The following is a 24,660-nucleotide window of genomic DNA, read 5'->3' on the forward strand; positions in this document are numbered from 1 at the left end:
TGGTCCCTTCCTTGGAAGCAGGGTCTTTGCAGATGATCAAGTTAGAATGAGGTGCTAGATGGGCCCTAACCCAGTATGACTGGTGACCTTATAAGAGGGAAATGTGGGCACAGGGAGAACACCACGTGAAGATAATGGCAGAGATCAGGAGATGCTTCTCTAAGCCAAAGGATACCGGAGACTGCCAGCAAAGCCCCGAAGCTGCGACAGCGGCAGCGAACAGACCCTTCACCACAGTCTCAGTAGAAACCAGCCCCACTGACACTGACCTTGGACTTCTAGTGTCCAGAACTGTGAGACAGTACATTTCTGTTGTGCGAACCACCAGGTTTGTGGCACTTTGTTCAACAGGCCAAGCCAGTACCGTTGCCTCATCTGAAAAAGGCCGGGTGAACTAACTGATCTCACTGGCCCTCCCACTCAGACTCCCCAGGTTCCGTGTAGGCATGGACTGTACCGAGGCCCTGAGTCCATGCCTGGCCTTGGAACCTTTCTACGGCCATGGGAGGGGACACGAGGTATGGGACACAGCCGTGAACAGGAAGACAGAGTCCCTGGGACCGGAATTCACGTCTCCCAGGGAAGATCAGCTCTAAGCAAGTAACTACAAGTGTGGTGCAGGCTGCAGAAACACAGAGGCCGCCCTGGGGAAACGGGACTGGTCCGTGGGCCAGGGGAGGGCTGGAGGGGACAGGAATGAGGGCGAAGTGTCAGCACCCCAGCAGAGCGGGTCAGGGAGGGAGGTGTCACGTGCCAGCAGGACCAGCACATAGTGAGTCCAGGGGAGGGGACCGCCTACCCGGGCAGAGAGGAGAGACAGAGGGCTCTTGGTGACACATCTGGTCAAGGCCACACGGGGCTGGGGAGGCAGTGTCTGGAGCAGTAGCAGCAGCACACGTCATAAAGGAACCCTCCGCTGATGAGTCACTTCCAAACCTCAGGTATATTTGGAGTTCTGTTGGGCCTAATGGCATCCTTTCTGTTTCTTATTGCAACACAGCAGGCCGAAGGCAGAACTGATGACTAAGCATGGATTATTTCATCTAGACCGAAAGTCAGTTTTCCTTTCCAACAACGTTTGCTTATTAGTTTTCTGGGAGAAGGCGTGTTCTGTGCATTTGCTTATTTGTTTGAAAATCGCTGAGAACAGTTTGACAAATACTGCAAACTATACGAAAGGAAAGAGACACAGACCATTAAATACTGATCAAACCGGTTTCTGAAAAAGGACGACCACACTCTGCGAGGATTAATACTTTGACACTAGCTGCCCTCTTCCCGCCCTCAAGACAACCCAGGAATAAAGGCATGTGGGCCACTGGATTTTCCACATCACTTTTAAGATTTCTGTTCTGCTCTTTGCATTATTAATAATTACCATTAATACTTATTGAGTACTTAGTATGTGCCAGGCACATACTCTTCACATTCATTTTTTTCCTTAGAACTCCAGCCCTTTAAGTACTTTAAGCCAAGCACATTTGCCCATGTCCATCACAGCCATCTGCTTCCAGGTCTAACCACAGAGTTGGAATCAGTAGTGTTGTATGGTTCTTTCAGGAAGACTCCTAAATACGGAGGGATTCTCTTTTCGTTTTCCTTCTTCTTCCTTTCTGTCCTGGAATGTGGTTCAATGGCTGGAGCTCCAGCAGCCATCTTGGACCACAGGGCGGTCCAAGGGAATGGTAGTCAGTCACAGCAGAGTGAAAAGATAGAAGTATCCTCGGTCTCGCATTGTAGATCCACCACATCGGCCCTGCACTGTGGATTCATATTTTTTAATAAGAAAGAAACATATTTATATCTATTTTTCATGTTTCAGTTACATGCAGCCAGAATTATCTGAGAGAAGCATTATTGTGTGCCAGGCACTGGTCTTGAAACAAATCTCCCTCCACCTCCCCCACCCCCAATAAACACATTCAGACAGTAAAATAAATAGTTTGGATGTTTCGGCAATGCCTGATCTAATGCAATAATCACAGATACATCACACCAACCACAAACATTACTCCTAAAGATTTTACAGAAATGCTTCAGAGGACCCTGAAATTTTGTGAAACATTCTCAAATCCAATATTTTATAATAGATTCCTCTCCCACAAGAGTGATTTTTTTTCCTGAATCTACAAAGTGAGGTCATTTTGCTTCCCATTGCTTACTGCATTCAAAGACCATTACGCTGAAAATAATTACCTCAAACCAGTAGGAATATTTTTCCTTCTCCTTCCCACCTATTAAAAAGTAAAGTTGTGCAACCTGCATGCCTCTATTTTTACTCTACTTTTCCTCAGGAAGCCCTCTGATAATAAGTGAAATGCCTGTGACCTTGATAAGCTTTGAATTAAGCTGTAAAAATAAAGCCTTTTGTAGTTTCCTGAAAGGTATTTGGATCTAAGGCTATAAAAAAAAATTGCTTAGGTATTGATGCCCATATTAAGTTGGCCCTTTTACCAGAATATAATGGTAGTTCTCTACTCATTTTGCCAGGTGTAGGCATCCCTCTGTATGTCTAAAGACCTTAACTGATGAATAACAATATTACATTCTGTGACTAAAGGAAGTTTGACAAAATATGTCAAATAGGCACTTAGATGTAAGGAGACAAAATAATTGCCTATATTGAAGAGTTTTTCCCTTGAGATTTGTCTTTGGAGAAGCAGAAGTCAGATTGCCTTTTGAGCTACAGGGATTTCAGATCAACTGTAAGAAAATCAGGGAAAACCCAGGACAAAGGGTGGGCCCAGAGCTCCAGGCAGAACTTGCAAGGGGACCGGTTGGCTCTAACCCCCTCCCCCTATACTAGGGTGGGACCAGGCGAGCCTCCGAGCTTCACCTCCACCACGGACTCAGCCGGGATCCCCAACCCCGTCGGGCTTTGGAACCCTCCTCTGGTAGGCGCACACACCTCAGCACTTTCCTGGTCCTGTAAGGTTGTTTTGTCTCTGTGGCTTGTAGCACTTGCTGATCTGAGCCCTTTGTAGATAACTCCTCAGCATGTAATCTCTTATCTTTTCCCCTTCACTTTGGAACAAGGAGGGGGGGCCCAGGGTCTGGGGAGATGGTAGGGGCTCTGAGCTCAGTGCTGACCCTTTCTACTGCCCGGTCACCACCGGAGCTCTCCTGGGCCAGCACAGGTCGCAGAGTCACAGCTCAGATAGGGAGAAAGGAGCCAACTGAACGAAGACACCCCTAAGAAGGAAGGAACAAGCAGCCACCAAGAGGAGATGCTCCAAGTGGGAGACTGGGACTGACACATACACACGGCTATATATAAAACAGATCACTAGTAAGGACCCACTGTAGAGCACAGGGAACTCTACTCAATACTCTGTAATGGCCTGCATGGGAAAAGGATCTAAAAAAGCGTGGATGTATGTATATGTATAACTGATTCCCTTTGCCGTACAGCAGGAACACAGCATTATAAATCAACCGTACTCCAATAAAAGTTTTAAATTATTTTAAAAAGGAGATGCTCGAAGTGGACGGCTTTGATCTGAGCAGCACCTGCTCTGGCCGGTCCTTCCGCGGGGAGGAGGGTGAGCAGGGCTTTCCTTGGGGATCCTCCGTCCTCCACAGCCTGAAAGGTGCACTTTCCTTTGACTGGGAGGAAGGGCCGAGGGAAGAGGGCCTGCAATGGGGCCTTAGCGCCGCTGCACAGACCGCGAAACCAGATCAGAGACGCGGCCCAGTCCGCGGCGCTCACCGGGTCCGTGGAGGGGCTGTGCTCGGGGCCCACGTCCACTTGGAACCTTGGAACTTGCTTCCCCGGCTCCCAGCGCCCCGTGTCCTGAGCCGGCCGAGTTCACTGACGCGAGGCGGGTACCCAGGCCGAGTCCTGGCGGCGGGCCGGGCTCTGCGCTCCTGGCCCGGCTCCTTGAGGGTGGGCAGAGCTGGGGAGAAGCTGCGGAGCTCGGGAGGTGGCCGAGTCCTCCAGCGTGTGGACGGGGACCCCGGGGGCCTCCAGCGTCCCAGGAGTAAGGGTAGCGGACGTGCGTGTGTCGGCGGACGGGGTCTGCAGGTGGCGGAGGATTTCTGTAGAGCGTGTGACCTCTTAGGCGGGTCTCAGAAAGAAGAGCGCTGTGAGCCCTCGGTGTGCGAGGTGCCAGGAAGACTGCCGGGCACGGGACGACGTGCCCGTCACAGGCAGCTAAAACCTCAGCAGGCCAAGCCCGTCCGCTGTCCATCGGCGTGTAGGGACTCCCCCAGACATCAGGGCTGCCTCTGTCCGGACAGGAGGAGAGAGCTCACCCGCTCCATCGGCAGAAGACGTGTAGTGGAGGCTTGGCAGGAACGCGCTCCCTCACGGTTGCTCTCTGGGGGCACAGAGCCGGGCTTGGGGGGCTCTAGGCTCCAGACAGGCCTGCCTGCTTGGGCTCGTTCAGGGCCCAGTGTCTTGTTAGGTGGACACCTGTATTAGTTAGTGCCCTAGGGCCCTGTCATTGCAGGCTCTGATGGCGCCACTAAATGGCCATTTCTGGGGCCCTGGGGGCGGACCTGACCTCAGAAGGCAGCTGTGCAGCTGTGGGTCTCGTGAAGGTGACGTGCCACGCGGCCCCGCTAACACGTGCTGGGCGCGCCTTTCCTTCACCACGACCATCTGAGGTCAGTTCCTCTACCCGCCCTGTTGTACCAGGAAGGAAACTGCGGCTCAGAGACCTTGAGAAACTCCCCCAGGCGGCGCCAGGAAGTCATGGGTCCGGGTCTCAGGCCCAGGCCAGGCCCTGGCTCCAGAGCCCAGCCTCACCCCTCTGCCGGGAAACGGGCCAGGTGCTTGGCACCCCCAGGTCCCCCCAGAATGGCAACATCCATTTCAGTGTGGCCATCAGACCCTGTAATGACCGAATGAGAGAAATCCCCTTAGCCAAAAAGTCTGCGTTCAGAAACAGGCCTCCAGAGGCCGAAGACCACTGCTGTACATCTGTGCACAGAACGCTGTGTGTTCCCTGTGCTTTCCGGCCCTGACATCATGAATACAGGGCAGGATGGGAGCCTCAAGCCCCACCCGCAGAAGACCTGGACCAGAATGTTCTAGGGAGAGTCACCATTTCTGTGAGGAAAAGCCATGGCCATCAAGTCTGTCACATCAACGTAACCTGAGGTAGCTCCTCCTGGGGTGAGCTTACATTTCTGATGAAATAGCCAACATTACTGCTTCCAGGTTAGTCCTTTCCTGCCCTTTCCATTTGTTGGACAAATGTATGGGCCTTGGAGTCATGGTGTGAAGATTTAACTGTTAAAAAAGATATAACAACAGCTAATGCTCGTAGGGCATTTAAAATGTGCTGACTCTTAAAAATCAAACAAGCCTACAGAAGAGGTCCTTGCTCTGCAGCACACACGTGGAAATGGAGACTGAGAAGAGGAAGACAGTCCTCTGCACGGGGGTTCTCAGAGGCCCACCCCAACACGCAAGCGTATCTCAGGACCCAGCTTCCCAGTGTGACCGGGGGGGAGTGCGGAGGGTGAGGGAGGCCCGGGAGCACCCCCGTCTCGGCCTTCTCCTGATCTCCCATCTCCTTAGGAAGCCCCCCAGCAAGCAGAGCCAGCCCCCAGGCTGACCCTTCTGCCCCGGGCATAAAGGGAATCCAGTTATGTTTTCCTCTTTCTTTCTTGGGATTTGGTTTCCTTCCTTGTCCGAGTGGTGAGACCAGGGGGCAGATAACAGGGGGCAGACGTAAGGGAAAGAGTCCACAGTTACCGCTGGGCCACCTTGAGTGGTTAGGGTTAGGGTTAGGGTCAGGGTTAGGGTCAGGGTCAGGGTTAGGTTAGGCTCAGGGTCAGGGTTAGGGCCTACAGGGGCCTCAGAAAGGGTTAGGGTTAGGGTCAGGGTTAGGTTAGGGCTGGGGTTGGGGTTAGGGTTAGGCCTGTTGACAAGCACCTGCATCACCAGCCAGGGCAAAATCTGCAGAAATGGGAGATGTTTGCCTGGCCCTGTGCTCTTTGCACAGAACTCCCTTGGGGACCTTCAAAGACCTTTGAAACCCTGCTTTTCTCTTCTATGTTGAAGAAGATGCCATGTGTCTAGTACCTGCTATGAAAATGCTTTTCTGATCAATATTGAAATCTTAGATGACAATATAAATGTATATATGTCATTTTATATATATATATAAATGTATAGTGACACTTTACCAGCTCTAACATTACTAAAAATCTTTCTTTTCTTTCAGAGACTGGCTTATTTATCATAGACAAATGTTATCATTTCAATATCCAAAGATGCCTTCTCTGAAATGTCAGGTAGCTTTATTAATTGTTTAATAAAAAGCAATCATCAATCAGTCATCATTTTCTTAATGGGTGTAAAAATGTTATACCCATATTCACTAGTTTCATAGATGAACGTAATTAAGACAAGAAATTTGAAACTCTGAGTTTTGAATCATTTGAGTAATAGAAAAGCTGTGGATACTTTAGAAAGCTTCATTTTAAATTACTTAATACTAACTATTAAGCTCTTATCTTTCTCTAGGTATGTGAGGGGACCATCTATTCTTTGGCAGCCAATCTCATATGCCTTCTGTAGCTACGGTACTTTATTGCGATAAATGATATTTATGTTAATGTCCCTGAGATGCCATAAAAATTTGAAATACCTTCTCAAAAAAAATCAAAAATTATTTTTGTTTACATTTGAGTGTATTTTCATTATCTGAGTATAGTTATTGTATGTACAACACCATGGTATTAATTCATATGTTATCAGGATATATAAATAATTGGAATATGGCATTCACCAACATTCCTCATAGAATGTTCTAGCAATGATATTTGTCATCGATCTTTTCTCCATTTTCTAACTGCTAAAATTATTTTGTGATTATATAGATTAACCTGGAATAAGATAAACCAATGGCCACAGTTTACACACTCTGCCGATTAATCACCTGAAAAGTCACAGTTTATTTTTTATAAGCCGACCATCTGCGATGTTTCCTTTCTACACGGCTTGACTGGTTAAGTCATGTTTGCCAAACTTCTCTAGCGTTTCCCTGTACTGAGGAATCCTTCCACTGTGATATATCCAGGCCTTCGCTATGCTTACAAGTTTCCAGGGATGCCGTTCGGCTTTTGTGTTATGTTGCTATGAAATCTGTCTGAGACTAAAGAAAGTAAATGTCAACAGGCACTGAACACCTATTGCTACGGTGCTGATGGCAACTAACTTGAACAGTCGCTCTGCGTTTATTCAGAACCCACATCACAGGTTTTAAATATATCAACTCTGGTTGGCCAAAAGGGAGAAAGAGATTTCATGGTATATTCCTGTGAAAGTGTTATGGCCTTAATTTCAGATATGCCAAATGAAATAAGGAAGTTGAGGATTTATTAACAAGTTCAGGAGTGGGGCCAGCTTGACAAAACCCTCTTCTGAGGATCCCCAGCTCCTGGGATTACGGGGCTCAAAGAGTTTCCCTGCCTGGCGCTCCCCGCAATCCGCTGTGGTCTCTCAGCATGCAAACTCTGCATCACACCTCCTGAGGATGCGGAGTGGCCCCATCCCCAATGCTTGGGCGTTGGGGGAAGGGTGCTAGAGCCTGCATGCCCACGCGGAGGCTCCCGCGCTAGCACCACATAAAGCCACTGAATAGCGATGACACCAGATGTGCCACTGGCCACGTGGGTCTCCCCACCTGAATGACATCGACCTACCAGACCAGAAGAAACGAGATCTTTGTTCACGTGTTGGGCCCTCACAATGTACTGACCACCGTACGTGGGGCCCTGCCCAGCCCTACCGTTACTGGTCCCAACGGACAGATTTGGAAACAGGAGGAGGAGAAGAAATAATCTGCCCCGGGTGGACGGATGGGGGCAGGCATCCTGGACCACGATGCAATGCTGCCTCACGGGGAACCCAGCACCGGCCGCGTCCTCCTCCCTTGGGGAGCGTGTCCAGTGGACTCAGCCCTGAGCGAGAGCGGAGGGGCTCCCCACCGGCGCTCTTGCGGCCAGAAGACCCCAAGACTCTGGCCTGTCCACGTGTGGTGTGAGCTGGCGGGGGGAGGAGGTGGGCCGTGGATTCCTGATGCCCTTCCGGCCCCACAGCACACAGAGCAGCTCGGAGCTTCAGCGAAATGACAACGGACTTCCGCCTGGACAGCCAGAAGGTCCTCTAAGACAACGGCTGACGTGCCCGTAGCGGCCTCAGGCTGCCGCAGGTACACACCCAGGGGGTGCCCCCCGCTCCACGCCCCACGTTCTCGCCAGGATGCCCCGGGAGCTCCCCTCTCAGCTTCCCTGTCCCGCACACTAGGAATATGTTTGCCGCTTCAGTGTTACTCACGGAGCACAAAGCACTGCAGTTGCGGGAACATGAGACGTTAGTGTCTTCCAGGTTAGAAAGCGCAGAGCCGTGTCCAGCTCTGCTTCTCCCGCTGGAGCCCGAGTCCTACACGCGTCACTGCTCCTCCTCGTGCTCTGCAGGTCCTTCTCGTGCTCTCCCATCTGGCCCTTCGCCTCCCTAGGAGTCAACCCACATCAGACTTCTCCACGGCCTCCTCACTGGCCGTCAGGCCTCCGTCTGGTCTGGCCCTACTGTGAGTCACTCTCCTGTTTGCCTCCATAGTTTAAAAAAGGTCAGTTATTCTTTCTAAAACCTAAGGCTGATGATATTAATCCTCTGACCACCCCCCATGGGTCCCCGAGGGCCCTGAGGATCGATTCCAAGTCCTGTGCACGGCCCACAGGTTCCTGAACTTGAGAACAGTTGTCCAAACAATCTCTGAAAGCTAGAATTCCTTAGAAACATCTGCAAAAGTTCCCCACAAGAAAAATAAGTTCATTCCCCACAGCAACCAAGACTAAAAATGATTTAGCTCCGGCCTTTCCTGCTTTCTTTACCATCGTTGGCGTATTTTCCACACAGTTAAGCAATCTTCCACATTTCAACAAAAGTTTAAGACATCCTCCCTTTTAAAAACCCAGTTATAAAGCTTAAAATTTTAATTACCATTTCCTGTTTTTATAAGGGCAAGGAGAAAAAAAGCATATATTTTACCTGTAATTTCCAAAACGAAATTCCTCAGTTGCCTCCAGAATTTCTTAAAGGAAGGGCTGGAGTTCGGAAGAATCAGAGTCCAGGGCCTGGCATCCTAGGGAGCCTGTGGCTCAGGGACACTGCTTGGGAGTAAACCTGGCTCTTGCCTGTGCTGGTCAGAGGGAACAGTGACATTTGCATCGTCACCGGATTACCTGGAGCAACAGCAAACACTGCATGTGACTCACAAGCCCACGCCAGCGAAGACCAGAGCTCGTCTGAGATTCACGACTCTTAGGATGTATCAGAGGGCACATTCTTCCTATTCTGATAAAGAAACATCCAGACTACAGCACCTATAACTGCTTTTCCTTTCTAGTGGCCTATACCATCCAACCAAATAATCTACTTTCAATAAAACTTTATTAAATGGCCAACAAAATAACCCATTTTGTTCAGTAGACCGTCTGTGGCATACAAATAGAATGTGACATGTGAACATGGGAGCTTTTCACCTTATTTTGAAGTTGATGTTTTGAATATTTATCTTGAAAACTATGTTTTCGTTTAATAAGACACCATGAAGTGGAGGTCAAGTCCCCATAACAAGTAGATTGGTTCAACTCAACCTACATCTGTTAAGTGCCTGCTCCATTTAAGATGTGGGCCTGCGGGGGCGGGGGGCGGGGAAACTAACTTCTAACAGTCACAACCCAGTAATCTTTTGTACTAGACTATTAATATGCAAGCATCAGCTTCACTTGTCACTCTCTCAACACCCAGGTAAGTATGTCTTCAGCCCAGGCAGACAGGAGCTCTGAGCGATGCCAGTAGCCCAGGGAGGTAAGGGCCCCGGAGGGTGATAAATCCCTTGTCCTCTTCATTACCTTCATTTCGGTCACCAGAGCCCCTGGTTGAGGGTCTCGTACTGTTTTATGTTTAACAGCTTTATTGAGGTGTAACTGAGACACAAGGAGCTGCATGTATCTGATGTGTACAATCTGATGCGTCTTAACATCTGTACAACAGCCATGACACCATCACCACAATCGAGGGAAGAGACTGATCCATCACCTCCCAGAGTTTCCTTGTGTCCCTTTGTTTCTGTTTGTTGTCTGTTTGTTTTTATGGTAAAAATACTCACCATGAGACCGACCCTCGTAACACATTTTGAAGTGCACACCACACTGTAAAGTGCAGGCACCCTGTTGTCCGGCAGATTCTAGAACTCACTCATCAAGTAGAGCTGACACCTTACAACCACTGGAGAGCTCTCCTTTCCCCTCCCTCACCCACTGGCCACCACTCTTTTTTTTTTTTTTTTTTTTTTTTTTGCGGTACGCGGGCCTCTCACTGTTGTGGCCTCTCCTGTCGCGGAGCACAGGCTACGGACGCGCAGGCTCAGCGGCCATGGCTCACGGGCCCAGCCGCTCCACGGCATGTGGGATCTTCCCGGACCGGGGCATGAACCCGTGTCCCCTGCATCAGCAGGCGGACTCCCAACCACTGTGCCACCAGGGAAGCCCTGGCCACCACTCTTGTACTCTCTGCTTTTATGAGTTTGACTATTTTAGATTCCTCATGTCAGTAGAATCATGCAGTATTTGTCCTTCTGTAACTGGCTTGATTCACTTAGCATAACATTTTCCAGGTCCATCCATGTTGCTGCAAATGGCAGGATTTTCTTCTTTTTTCTTTTCTTTTCTTCTTGTTTCATATGTGTACGGACTTCACTTCCTTTATGCGTTCATCTGTCAGTGGACACCTGGGTTGCTGCCGTATCTTGGCTATTGTGTAAAGAGCTGCCATGAGCATGGGAGGGCAGATATCTCTTCGAGATCTGATTTCAGTTCTTTTGGATAAATACCCAGACATGGGATTGCTGGATCATACGGTAGTTCTAGTTGTAACTTTTTGAGGAATTTCCATACTCTTCTCCATAGCAGCTACACCATTTTAATTTAATACCAACAGTGTACAAGGGTTGCCCTTCTCCACAACCTCACCTACACTTTTTAAAAAATAATAGCCATCCTAACATGGGTGAGGTGACAGCTTGTTGTAGTTGCGATTTGCATTTCCCTGATAATTCATGGTGCTGAGCACCACTTCATATCCCTGTTGGCCATTTGTATCTCTTCTTCAGAGAAATGTCTGTTCAAATCCTTTACCCACTTTATAATTGGCTTATTCGGGGTGTTTTGCTATTGCGTTGTGGTCTCAAATTTGTTTTAATGCTCAGAGAAAAGGCACAGTCTATTTGCTTTCCTCCTTGATACAGAAAATATCATTTTTGTGAGAGGAACACACAAGAAACAAAGTTCCTTCGAGTGTAACTTAGAATGTCAATTCTGGAGAGTGAGAAATTCTGTCCAGAAGAAACTGTGCCTTTAGAAACATGGACCGTTTGTTTTTTTTTTGTTTTGCTTTGCTTTTTTAGTTTTTTGGGGGGGGGTTGATACACTAAGCAGCAGGGGGCAGGATGGTGCAGTGGAGAATCAGAGGCTGACCAGCCGAAACCCAGTGTAGGTCCCATCCTGCTGGAAGTAGTTTCCCCTCTGCTGAGTATCTAACACATCTGCAAAGTAAGGACCTGGGTTGGGTAGACTTGACTACAGTAGCATTTTTTTTCTTTCATTGAGTAATATTACTGCCTACCTACTATGTACCAGATGCCATGCCAGAGCTAGATTAGAGCAGGAAACAAGAGTAAACAGATGAGTCCCTGGCCATTTGGAGTTTACAGTCTTAGAGGATGGTAGACAATTCACAGGTAATTTCACAAGTGACACTGTTTCAAATGGTGCTAAGTCTTCCGAGTCCCCCCTTGCCCAGCCCGCTCCCTGCCCAGTCCTGACCCCATAAGGGCTCTGCATGCCCCAGTGCTGCTCCCCAGTCACACACAGGGCTCTTTCCTCCTCCCCAGTTGGGTCTCAGCTCTGATGTCTCTGCTAAGAGCCCTTCTGAGGCCACCCTGTAATGTCAGCTCACCTTACCCCAGTCACTGCGCAGCAGGTCACTCTGTTTTATCCTCCTTGGAGCATTTAGCGCTGCTGAAACAATGTTACTAATTTATTTTGTAAGAATGTAATCCCCAAATGGCCAGTTTTTCCATTGATATGCAGGTGTGCAAACAATTTCATTTCTACCTTGTCCAAAATGGACCGCGAGATATAGAATGAAACACTATTTCTGGCCTATTTTCCAAAGATGTTCTGAAGAGTATTTTTAATCAGTGTTAGGTACTGAACATGTTTGTATTTATGGATTTATGCATCTATTTATCTATTTTGCAGCTTGTTAAAGAAATCACATATGTGGACCATTTGTCTCTTTCAGTAAAAGGATTAGACAACTAATTTCTCTAAACTTCAGTTTTCAAATGGGGCTAATAATCCCTCCCTGCAGGAATTTTTTTTTCTGATTCTTGAACAATATAATCGAAAGCTCCCAGCAAAGTATCAATCATTAGGAAGGTAGGCCCACTAGATCTTCCCTGAATTAGAATTAGGCATTTAGTGACTATTTGAAAGAGTTCCCAGTAAAATGCTTCCACGTACTCTTACATAGTGCATCATAACTTGTGACTTTAAGAATCAGCAACCTCACCAGACAGTGAAGTCAGAATCTCAAGGGCAACTCCCACAAAGAAGGAGGCAACAAGCAAAGTAAATGGAAAACATTCTAGTCTGTGCTCTAACGTGCCAAGCAAAAGGAACCACGCAAAACGTGCTGCCCCTTACCCACCCTCCTCGTGGTCCAGCCACGCCGCAGCACTGGCACTGAGGGTATGAGGCCCCGCACGGCCCAGGCAGTAGCAGCATCACCATCACCAACGGGCTGCAGACTGAAAAATGACAGACAGAGGGTCAGAGCGAGAGGGGACACTGGAATTTGGGGTGAAGACTGTAAAACCTAAATTCTCTCCCAAGGCCATTTCTCCGCAGTATCTGAAGGTGCCGTTGCTTTTCTTCTCCTTCTCATGGCTTTAAGCTTTGCGTCTCATCTCTATGTGCTGTTCTATTCCAGGGACTGAATTTTTCATCTTTAGGTAATAATTGCTTGTTGTTTTACTGTCAGATGTTTCCTATTTGCATTTCCTCATGTAGCATCTAAACAGCTTCGAGGAAAAGCCCTACATTTGTCCCCTAAAAACCGGACACGGCCTGTTCCTCTCACGTGTGGAATGCTCAGGCTGGGGGACACTGGTTGAGCATCTGTTATGTGCCCTTGACTCTGGGGACACAAGCCTGGCTGAGAAGCAGACCCCAGACAGTTCCTGCCCCTCCACAAACCCTTGACAACTGAGGTGAGCTTACTTTCCTGGTAGAAAATGTCCCCTGCTTTGTGCTTTGAACAGGTTCTGGAACTGATAGAAAGAAACTGAATAAAGACTTGTTTTTCGAGTGGAGGTTCCTCACTCCTTCAGCACCTCTCCTGACCTCACCTGCCCGTGGGGACAAGTAGGTTGCATTTTCCTGAGCTCAGCTGGCTTGGGTGGTGTCCCTTGAGCTGCTGCAGAACCTTGGTCCTTGGCCAGTTCCTAAGTGCCCTCCCCTGCCGTCCCCCTGAATGGTCCACCCCGCTTCCCTGCGGAAATCCACTGCACATGAGCGCTTGAGGGCGGCTCGACTGCAGGGCTGCCGGCGCTCCGTGGTGTGTATCTTCTCAGAGGGCCATGGCCCTCCCCGTGGAAGCACCCAAAGCCTTGACGTCCCCATGGCCTTTGGAAAATAGAGAGAAGCATGTGTCTCTCCCTGATGTTGGATCACAACTTATCACCTGGGCACTTGAAGCAACACTGTCCCCCCTAGAAAACAGTCTCTCCAGCTTCTGACTCTCCCGCCTTCTGCTGGTTTATCAAGCCAGGTGAGGACAGTACCTGCCTGGGAAGTGTTCATGGTACAGCTTGGTGGTCAGGCCATCCCAGCCCCGCAACCTTGGGTGAATCCGCCAGCCTCCCTGACTTTAGTTTCTTTAACTATAAAAGGAGGGCAGTAATAGTAATCCTTTAATTGGGTTGTTGAAATCGAATGAGACCATCATATACAGTGCTTAGAACACTGCTCCTGCATAGGGCATGCCCCATACGTGACAAGTGATGCTTTTGTCAGCATCGCGCTCCATCAGTCCGTCCCTCCCGACTCCGCCCCCCCGAGGCGCGCATGCGCACAACTTCCTCTGCTTCAGCAGCCCCTCCCTTCATCTCCATCAACTAGATGGGGTGCCGGGCTGCGGGGGGCCACCGGTTTCTCCCCACCTGAGAGAGCAGAATAAAATGAAGACAGCCATTTTCAGACAGCACCTCATTAACCCGTTCATTTTAAGTCTACTGAAAGAACCACCAAAAATGCATGTGTCAATTATATCCTAAAAGTGGAACTCAATCCAGGATGCCAGCAGATAAATGTCATCCAGGACAACAGCCCAACTCCAACATCCCTAAGACCCACTTCACCCTTAACTATGACCACGTTTCGCCCCAAGGACCAGGATTTAACATTGGACGGTAAACAGTTGAGCAGCAAGATCTACAGAGTATTTTAACCCCTCCCGCTTTCATGAACACAAGACTTTCAGGGACACAGCTCCGACTCTAAGCCACAAACGAAGTACCATCCAAACTTCCATCCTCTCCCCCCGCCCCCGGTCTGTACCACTTCAGATTGCCCACTGGGCTCTGGTGGCCTGATTTTGCTCCGAGGTTTCCCAACCACACAGCCTTGAGTCATTCTTGACTCCCCTCTCCCCTTTCCTTCCTGGATCTAACAAACTACCAACAAACCTGCTGCTACTTGTTCCAGCAGAACGCCCTACCGGCCACACAGCGCAAACGTCTATTGTTGGAGCCACCTTCCAGGGGGAATTCCAGCCCCAGGCGTCCCCGAGGCCCCGTGAAAGCCGGGGAGGGGCCGTTCAGCCTCTCACTCCCTCCTTTCCTGACTCATGGGGAATCGGCTCTCGGCTGGAACCCAGGAGGGAGGGAAACAACCGGGCAAGAGCTTCCCACCAGCCCAGAGCATCAGGAACAGGGGGCTTTCCCGCCGGGTGGGCCAGGCTCCAGGAGAGGAATGTCTGAGTTCCAAGGCACAGCCTGGGCTGCAGTGGGTCCCGCCCTCTGAAACCCCTTTGAAGCTGGGCAAACGTCTGGCCAAGGGCAAGCTTGAGAGCTCCTCCACTTACCCTGGGAGGGGCGGTTTCCTGCCTGCCTTTCACAGGACGGAAGTGCAGTAACAATCATTTTGCATGATTCTCAGTTTAGACACAAAATCTAAAAACCCAATAAAAATAAGCTTGATGTGACATAATGCATCAGACGGGCCAAGACTTATTCAACTACCTTACAGACCTATTATCATAATATACTTTTTTTTTTATGGGTTAGAGACTCTTTCCCATCAAAATCAGATTAAACATGCCTGGCTCCTTGAACAATTTCAGACCTGGCTCCACCTTGACTGCGCTTCTCCAAACCTGTTCAGGTGGTTGATTTCTCCTAAAACTTAGCACCCAGAGGGAATGCAGGGCTCCTGTGCGGGCCTTGAAGGCAAGCTTTCTGCCCTCACCTTTGCAGTGTTTCCACAGCTCAGCCTCAGCTAAAATCCTTATTCTTTTCCACATGAACTGCTCCCAAGTTCAGGTCTTCTGTCTGGATGAAGGGAATTGGGTTTGAAGGCTTTTGTTTGTGTTTTTTGTTTCGTTTTGCTTTTTGGAGAATCAGAGAAAATTACAACTGACGAGTTCATAGAAATTGCTATTACAGCATTTTCACCTTGTGGGTTCCAGCCCATGTGTGGGCCAGGAAATCAGTTCAATAGGCCACCACCGGCTTTTTTTTTTTTTTTTTTTTTTTTGTGGTACGCGGGCCTCCCACTGTTGTGGCCTCTCCCGTTGTGGAGCACAGGCTCCGGACGCACAGGCTCAGCGGCCATGGCTCACGGGCCCAGCCGCTCCTTGGCATGTGGGATCTTCCCGGACCGGGGCACGAACCCATGTCCACTGCGCCACCAGGGAAGCCCCAGCTTTTTCTTTAAAAATGAAATAACATGGAGTAGAAGATAGCAGAGTGTGTTGCATTAATGAATGGCCAGCATTTGTTCATGTAAGTTTTGTTTCAGGTCATAGACGTGTCTGTGTACCTGGGGGGAGGCGGGCGGCAGTGGTACTAGGTTATGACTACAGTTGAGCTTTGGTCAAAAAATGTAAAAGCCACTGGTCTAGTCCAGCCAGGAACGAGCAGTGTGCTATGATCAACAAGCACCTGCTTGGAATCTAGAGTCAGAAAATCCCTGGGTTTAAGCCTGGGCCCTGACATGCAGGAACGGCATGACCACAGGACCCTGTTACGCTTCACTGAAAGTCAGCTCAATTCCTCACCTATGAAACAGGGAAAACAACAGTATTTTCCTCCGAGAGGTATTAAGGAGAAGCACACTGATTCTCACCTGCAGGGACTAAGCACATTTGTACCATGTGCCGGGAAACGCGCCATGAACTTTGCCTGCATTATGCTCCTGACCTCCAGCATGACAGCGCTTTGTGTTAGATATTACTGCCTCCACCCATCCGATGAGGAGAGTGAGGCCGTTTGGTCCAACATGTGAACGTCCACCTTTCACGACACTGGCCCTAAGTCCACTGTGCCTCTATCCAAAGGTGAGGATGCGCTTAACGTACTTAGCACCATTAGTACTAAGTACTTAGTACCGACACCAAGGAGCCTTTGCAGTTCAGTGCTACTCAAAGGCAGGCCCTTCCCAAGATGGAGGGTTGGTGCCGGAATGCGGGTGGATGCCCGGCCTCCCTCAGCAGGTAAGTTTTACCTGTTTGGCTCCACTAAGCAATGTGCTTCGTGATGAATTTCACTGACACCTGGCAGGAGCGCCTGCCCTCATCCAGGACAGACAGCACGGGCGGTCCATGGCCCACACGCTGAGTAGCGCTGCGTGAGACGGTACGGTTATCAGCATCACAGCTATCGTGACACGCTCGTCCAGACCTGCCCTTTCACTGTCCAAAGCTCTTTTTGCTGCTCCATCAAAGGCAACCTTGTGCCTCCACCCCGTCCACTGGCAGCCCGCGGAAAAGCCCCCCGAATCTTTACGATATGTCCAGAGGCCCCCAGGCTCCTCCCTGGTTTTGCATCACCCGCCCTCCTGCTAAAGTTTGTCTTTTGTGTCTTCCTGGAAGACGCTGATAAGGACGTTGATCGAGATGGGGCCGAGGACAGATCTGCTCCCAGGCACAATGACTAGAACAATCTCTAATCCACTCAAGGCCTGTGCGCCTCTTCACGGCCGTGTTGGCTTCACTTTCCAGAGTGTGAACAGGGTGGAAGGAAGCCCTGGGAGATGAGCTGCTGTAAGGGCGCCATCTTGTGGTGCACACGTGTCAGTGCACCTGCAGCGCGGAGATGCTGAACTGGGGGAAGGCTGGATGGACAGACAGGGCGTAACAGCACCTGCGAGCTTAGAGGGTATTGGCCTCACTCTCTGGATCTGAACAGTGAATCCTTTTTCCTCATCACGTCTCAAAGTAAATCAGACTGGCCCTGTTCCTTTGGTTCACCACTGTGAATTCAATCAGTGTAACACCACCTATTCGCTGCATGGCCCAGAAAAAAAATTTTTTTTAATGAGCTACCTAGGTAAAGAGACAAAATTTTTATAATACTTTCTTCCATCCATAGTTCTACATCTGAAATGAAAATTCCCTTTCCTTTTGCTCATGATTTGGAAATTAACTCTAAGGAATCCTGGATTTAATGTGGGCGTCTATAAAGAAGGAGGCAGTGCTGCCCTAGCCAGGCTGCTTCCTCCTGATCCCCGGGACCGACGCCAGCACGAACACCATGGTCACACTGGCCTGCTTCTCCCACACCTGGATCCCACCTCCTCCAGGTGTGACGTGATGCTGCCTTCCCCAATCCACTCAGATTTCTACTCCCTTCTAGGGTATGAGACAGCTGGGACCAAGGACGTGTTTCAAACACACAAGCAGGCACGAGTCTTTGACGTGAGTTTAGATGATCCTGTCTCAGTCTGAGCTGGGGGGTAGGGATCAGCTGAGGCTGCACAGGTAGGGCCTGTCGGGGTTGAGGGTGGTTAAGAGGGATCTGAAAGTTGCAAGAAGAATGAGAAGCAGCAGTGCCCTGGGATCATAATATCAGGAGTATGACTGTGTTTCCTAAAGCAAACTCAGAGCTCAAAACCTGAAAGGGCAAATATGAGAAAAACCGTGCCGTCACTTACACGGCCTACGTACACACAGTGGTGGTACGTTTCGAAATCAGGGAGAACAGAATCCTGCCCAGAGGTTCACTGTCTGGAAGGAGGCTGACGTGTGAATAAGTAGCTGTACGTGTTCCTAAAACTCTTGCGATGGATGCTTTGAAAGAAGAGCAGGCAGGAGTGAGACCTGGTGTGACTTCCTCTCAGGAACCACCAAATGGATGCATTTTATCTGACAATCCTCTCTACCATCCATTTATGAACTCCAAAGCTGGAGCATCTCAACCCCATAACGCCTCTGGAATTTTGATTATAGTTCTTTCTTAGCCTTGAAACAAACTTAGAGTGAATGTAATAGAGCACCTTAACCTTACAGGTGAGAAAAAGACTGGCTGATAAAACAGCATCTTCGTGCAAAGCGTTTACAATTCTTACACCAGCTGGCTATGATGCTTGTCTTGCAGCTTACTGCTCCATGAAACTGCTTCGAGGGGTCAGAGAAATAAACCACATCTTACATATTAAAGACCGGTCACTTTACCCCGTAAATTCCTTTTGGAGGTCTGCCCTTTACTGGAGGAAAGTTATTAAAGTAAAAAGTATACAGTCAGTACCTTAGTAATTAATGAAATAACAAGAAAAGCAATCCCTTACTAAGGAGAATGTTTTCACTTAACATTTCTCTTTTTATTTCACTGGGGAACTTAAGGTAATGATCTAGGAATATCTTAAGTCTCTCCTCCATTTCATCTTCCATTGGTGGCATCTCTAGAACATCATCGAGGGGTAGAGCATTCTTCTTGAAAGCGAAGTGCAGAAATTTGAGATGCTTAATTCAGAATGCTCCTCAACTGGTGACTATTTGGGAATTTGAAAAAGCATCACCAATAGGAATGGTCGGTGATATTGGGAAAGTGACATTTTTTTCATACATTTCCTCTTAATGTAAGTAGCAACTTAGTTGACTTTGGTAAGCATTAGTAGTAGTTAAATGTGCATTAAAATAACTAAAGATCTAATATGAACTCCCTGAATATAAAGCAAAACGCCTTGGCTTCATTGTCATACGGACAATAAAAAAACCATGTGTAGCCATCGTATTTACAAATCATTCAAGTGGTCAAGAACAGAAATTAGATATCACTAAATTCTATAATCCATATAACTAAGGAGGGTGAGGGTTCAAATTGGCTTTGACCTAAATCTCTCTTTCTTAAGGAAACTGGAGGGAGACACACTGCATTTGGGGGGGTCACCCAAATTCTAGTCACATGAGAGCTGTACTTAGTCTGCTTCCAGCCACATGGCTGATCAAGCTGAGAGGAGGAAGAGCTGGGGGCGAGGAGTGGAAGGACCCTCTAGAAACAAACTAATAGAATTGTCTGGTATGATATCACTTTCTCTAACAGTGTACTTGGGGGATAGAAATTCCTGGAAACAAAGAGAAGCCTCAGAACAGAGTGTAGATGCTGTTGCCATGGAGACCCACAAGGATTTCAGACTTGGCCTGAAAGCTGGGATTTTAATTCCAGGGAGAGGACTGGAGAAGAAAGAAAGAGGAAACCGGTACTGAGCCAGCTGCTCAAGACCCAGATGTGTCAAAAGGCCGGCCAGCCTGAGAGGCAGACAAGAAAATTCTGTGTCATCGTCCCAGGAAGCAACAAGGAAACTTTCAGTCTCCAGGTACCTTGTATTAAAAAAATGACTTGCAAGAAATCAAAACCTCAGACTATACCCTGTGCAGATGTGAATTTACACCACCCAAAGGGAGCAGGAACCACACTCAAGAGTTAAACATGAAGATTGGTCCAGGACAGTGAAATCCTGAGACCCCCGCAAAAACAAATGAAAAGCTGTTCCATAGGAAAATGCACAACAACACATGGCATTATGGATCCTCCATAGAAAGGATAGTCCTTGCTGACAGCAAATCAAAATTCAAAGTGACATGATCGAAACTCCTCACGCAAACACCACTGAAGCTACATGAGGAAGCGCCGTGAAAGACAGATGGGCAGACTCGACACAGGAAGAATCAGCACTCAAGAAGTAGAGGAAATGGAAAAACCTGAAAGACACCACTAAAAAAAGATACATTTAAACTTGCATGGATTAACATAAGCAATAACAAAAGGCAGGACAGCATTTTAAAAGATCAAGAAGTTTTGAAAAAAAAAATGAAATGTAGGAATTCAAAAAATTATTCTTTGGATTTCTAGATTCAGCATGGCAACACAGAGAGCTGGAAAGAGAGTCACACCCACCCTGACAATAAGAAAACTGCTGGACAAATTGCAAATTAATTAAAACTTTCCTTGTCCCCCTTAGAGAACTAAGGTCACAAGAGCAAATAGCTGACTGGAAATCTTCAAAGAGGCAAGTGCCTGTAGCGAGAAACAGGACCCATGCTTTTCCTTACCTGGGGCAGATATTGTCAGAGGCTGTAGAGTCAATAAGAAGATTCAGCTAGATACTTGTAATAACGTGCTAAAAGCTGAGTGTGGAGGCTGAGGGAAACCTGGAGACCCTAGAGACAGCAGACGGAGCAGGGTGGCAGCTCTACAAGAAATGTTAAAAACAAGTTCTTCAGTCAGAAGGAATGCAATATAGGTAAGAAACTTGGATCTACACAAAGAAATGAAGAGTATTAGAAATGGACCATACGGAGTGGGATGAATTGGGAGATTGGGATTGACATATATACACTACTACGTATAAAGTAGATAACTAATAAGAACCTGCTGTAGAGCATAGGGAACTCCACTCCACTTCGCTGTACAGTAGAAACTAACACAACATTGTAAAAAAAACTATACCCCTCCCAAAAAAAAAGAGAAATGGAAAATACAAAGTTAAAATAAAATATTTTTTCTCACTTTAATTGCTCTAAAGATAATTGAATGTTTAAGAAAACAATATATTCTTCATTGATAGTTTAAATAAAAGTAGAATATAACAGAAACAAATTTGGGCAAAACCCCAAATACTGGGGGGAAATGGTTCTAAGAGGAAGTCTCAACCAAAATTGAAAAATATTTTGAACTGAATAAAAATTAAAACACAACACATCAAAATTTGTGAGATGCAGCTAAAAGAGTGCTCAGAGGAAATTCTTAGCACTAAATGCTTATATTAAGGAAGAACAAAGATCTGACCTAAATTTTCACCTTAAGAAATTAGAAAACAAAAAGTAAATTAAACCCAAAGCAAGCAGAAGGAATAAAAGAATAATGATGAAGACAGAAATCGATGAAGCTAAAAACAGAAAAACAGGGGACTTCCCTGGTGGCGCAGTGGTTGAGAATCCACCTGACAATGCAGGGGACACGTGTTTGATCCCTGGTTGGGGAAGATTTCACATGCCACGGAGCAACTAAGCCCGTGCACCACAACTACTGAGCCTGCGCTCTAGAGCCCGTGAGCCACAACTATTAAGCCCGTGTGCCACAACTACTGAAGCCCACGCGCCTAGAGCCCATGCTCCTCAACAAGAGAAGCCACCACAATGAGAAGCCCACGCACCACAATGAAGAGTAGCCCCCGCTCGCCACATCCAGAGAAAGCTCACACAGCAGTGAAGACCAGACGCAGGCAAAAATTTTAAAAATAAAAAAATTTTTAAGAAATTTTTTTAAAACACAGAAAAACAATAGAGAAAGCCAATGAAACCAAAGACTGATTCTTTGAAAAAAATCAATAAAATTGGTAAACCTCTAGTGAGTCTGACCAAGAAAAAAAAAGAGGGAGAAGACATAGATAACAATACCAGGAATGAAAGAGGGAACTTCGCTCTCGACCTCACGGACACTAAAAGGATAAAGGAGAATAAAACAAACAACTGTAGACTCATAAATTTGGCAACTTAGGTGAAATAGACCAGTTCCTTGAAAGACATAAACTACCAAAATTTACTGAAAAAGAAATAGAGTCTGAATAGTACTATATTTATTAAAGAAATTGAATTTGTAATTGAAAACCTTCCCACACCGAAAACCCCAAGCATAAATGGCTTCTGGTGAATTCCACCATCATTTAGGGAAAAAAATAATGCCAAATCTACCCAATCTCCTCCAGGAAAAAAAAAAAAAAAAAAAGAGTAGGAAACAATTTCCACGTCATTTTATGAGGCCGGAAGTAAGCTAATATTAAAACCAGACAAAGATATTACAAGAAAAGAAATTTGCAAACCACTATTCTTTGTGAGCCTATATGTAAATTTCTTCCAAAAAAACTTCAGAAAATTGAATCCAGAAATATATACAAAAGACTATACATGCCAATCAAGCAGGATTCATCCCAGGAATACAAGGCTTATTCAACATATTTTAAAATCAATTAGTGTAATTCATGATATTAAGAGACTGAAGAAGAAAAAACATATAGATACCTTGATAGCTTCCAAAAACAGCATTTGACAAAATTCAACATCTATTCGTGATAAAAAAAACTCTCAGCAACCTAGAAATAGAAAAGAAGTTCTTTAGCCTTATAGAAAGCATTTACATATTACATAAAACCTACAACTAACCTCAATGGTAAAAAAAAAAAAAAAAAAAAAAAAAAGAATGCTTTCCCTCTAAGATGGGAACAAAGACAGGATATCTTCCCTCACCACTCTTGTTCTGTATCAATATCTTGTTCGAAGACTAGAACTTCTGCTGGAAGTTTTTACAATAGGCAGGAAAAAGAAAAGGCATACAAATAGGAAAGAAAGAAATAAAACTGCCTCTATTCTCAAATGACATGATGGTCTTGAAGAAAATCCCAATCTACAAAATCATCTCTTAGAACTAAAAAGTGAATTTAACAAGATCACAGGATACATGGCCGATATATAAAAGTCAGTCATCTTCCTATATACAATAAACAATTGGAATTTAAAATTCCAAAAACAATACGATTTACAATAGCACTAAAAATGAAATACTTAGGTATAGATCTAATAAGAGTCTGTATGCTAAAAATTACAAACACTAATGAAAGAAATGAAAGAAGATCTAAATAAAGAGATCTACCATGTTCATGGATTGAAAGACTCAGTATTTTAAGATATCCATCTTGTCAACTGATAAATAGATTCAGTACAATCCAAATCAAAATTCCAGCAAGTTTTTGTAAATGTAGACAAGTTAATTTTAAAATTTAAATGGAAAGTCAAAGGAAAAAGGAAAGCCAAAATAACTCTGAAAAAGAAGTACAAAGTTGGAGGACTCACTCTACCTGACTTCAAATTTTATGATAAAGCTACAGTTATCCAGACAGTATGATATTGGTGAAAGAGTATGTGCATTTCACAATGGAACAGAATAAAAAGCCCAGAAATAGACCCACACAAACACAGTTCACTTTTGGCAAAAGTACAAAGGCAATTCAATGAAGAAAGTTTTATCTTTTCAACAAATGTTTCTGGAACAACTGAGTATCCATGTGCAAAAAAGTCAAAAAAAAAAAAAGAACCTTAAAATTATACCCCAATTAAAAATATGTGTATATTTTCATTAAAATTTTTTTAAAAGAACCTTGACACATACCTCATACCGTGTACAAAAATTAACCCAGAATAAATCATTGACCTAGTTCTAAATCTAAAAGTTTAAAAGTTCTAGAAGAAACAGAGAAGAAAATCTGTGTGAACTTGGGTATGGTGACAAGTTTTTAGATGTGATTCTAAAAACATGAGTCATAATAGAAAATTTGATAAATTGTACCCTTAAAAATTTTGAAACGTTTGCTCTGTAAAAGACACGGTTAAGAGAATGAAAAGTCAAGCCACAGACTTGGAGAAAAATATTTATGTATCCTATATCTGATAAAAGTCTCATATCCATGTAGAATATATAAAGAACCCTTAAAGCTCAACAAGAAGAAACAACCCTCCTTTAAAAATGAGCAAAATACATGAAAAGATACTTCTCCAAAGAAAATATACAGATGGCAAATAAGCATTTGAAATGATGCATTAACACAGTTAAATTAGGGAATTCCTTGGCGGTCCAGTGGTTAGGACTCCGCACTCTCACTGCCAAGGGGCCGGGTTCGATCCCTGGTCAGGGAACTAAGATCCTGCATGCTGCGTGGTGAGGCAAAAAAAAAAGTTAAACTAAAATCACAAATTGGGACCACTACATACCTGGGATGGCTAAACTTTAACAACTCACCCTGCAAGACCGGTGAGGACGCAGAGCGACAGGAACCCTCAGTCACTGATAGTGGGAACACAAGTGACACAGCCACTGTGGAAAACAGTGTAACAATGCCTTACAGTGTTAAATACATGCTTGCCCCATGGACCCAGAAATCCCGCTCCTAGGTATTTACCCAAGTGAACTGAAGACATGTGTTCCCCTAAAAACCCCTGTGCACATGTTTCTAACAGCTTTATTCACATCCTCAAACTGGAAAACAAGCCAAATGTGCTTCAACAGGTGGCTGGATAAACAAACT

The 24,660-nt window shown here is 46.3% G+C and overlaps 1 long non-coding RNA gene across 4 annotated transcripts in view; it reads right to left on the reverse strand.

Moving 5' to 3' along the window:
• Positions 1 to 13,952: 13,952 nt before the first annotated feature.
• The window catches only part of LOC309792175, a 67,403-nt gene continuing 56,695 nt past the window's right edge, over positions 13,953 to 24,660 (reverse strand). For 2 of the 4 annotated variants that reach the window (XR_014291615.1, XR_014291616.1), the window contains 3 exons: positions 20,636 to 20,775; positions 15,170 to 15,257; positions 13,953 to 14,246 (listed from right to left, as the gene is read on the reverse strand). This is a non-coding gene — a long non-coding RNA (uncharacterized lncRNA). Of the gene's footprint in view, positions 14,247 to 15,169; positions 15,258 to 20,635; positions 20,776 to 22,603; positions 22,826 to 24,660 lie in introns of those variants that run through there. The other 2 variants (XR_014291618.1, XR_014291617.1) reach the window with 2 other exon arrangements.

The sequence above is a fragment of the Mesoplodon mirus genome, assembly GCF_964341445.2.
Source record: "Mesoplodon mirus genome assembly, chromosome: 16".
Taxonomy (NCBI): Eukaryota; Metazoa; Chordata; class Mammalia; order Artiodactyla; family Ziphiidae; genus Mesoplodon; species Mesoplodon mirus.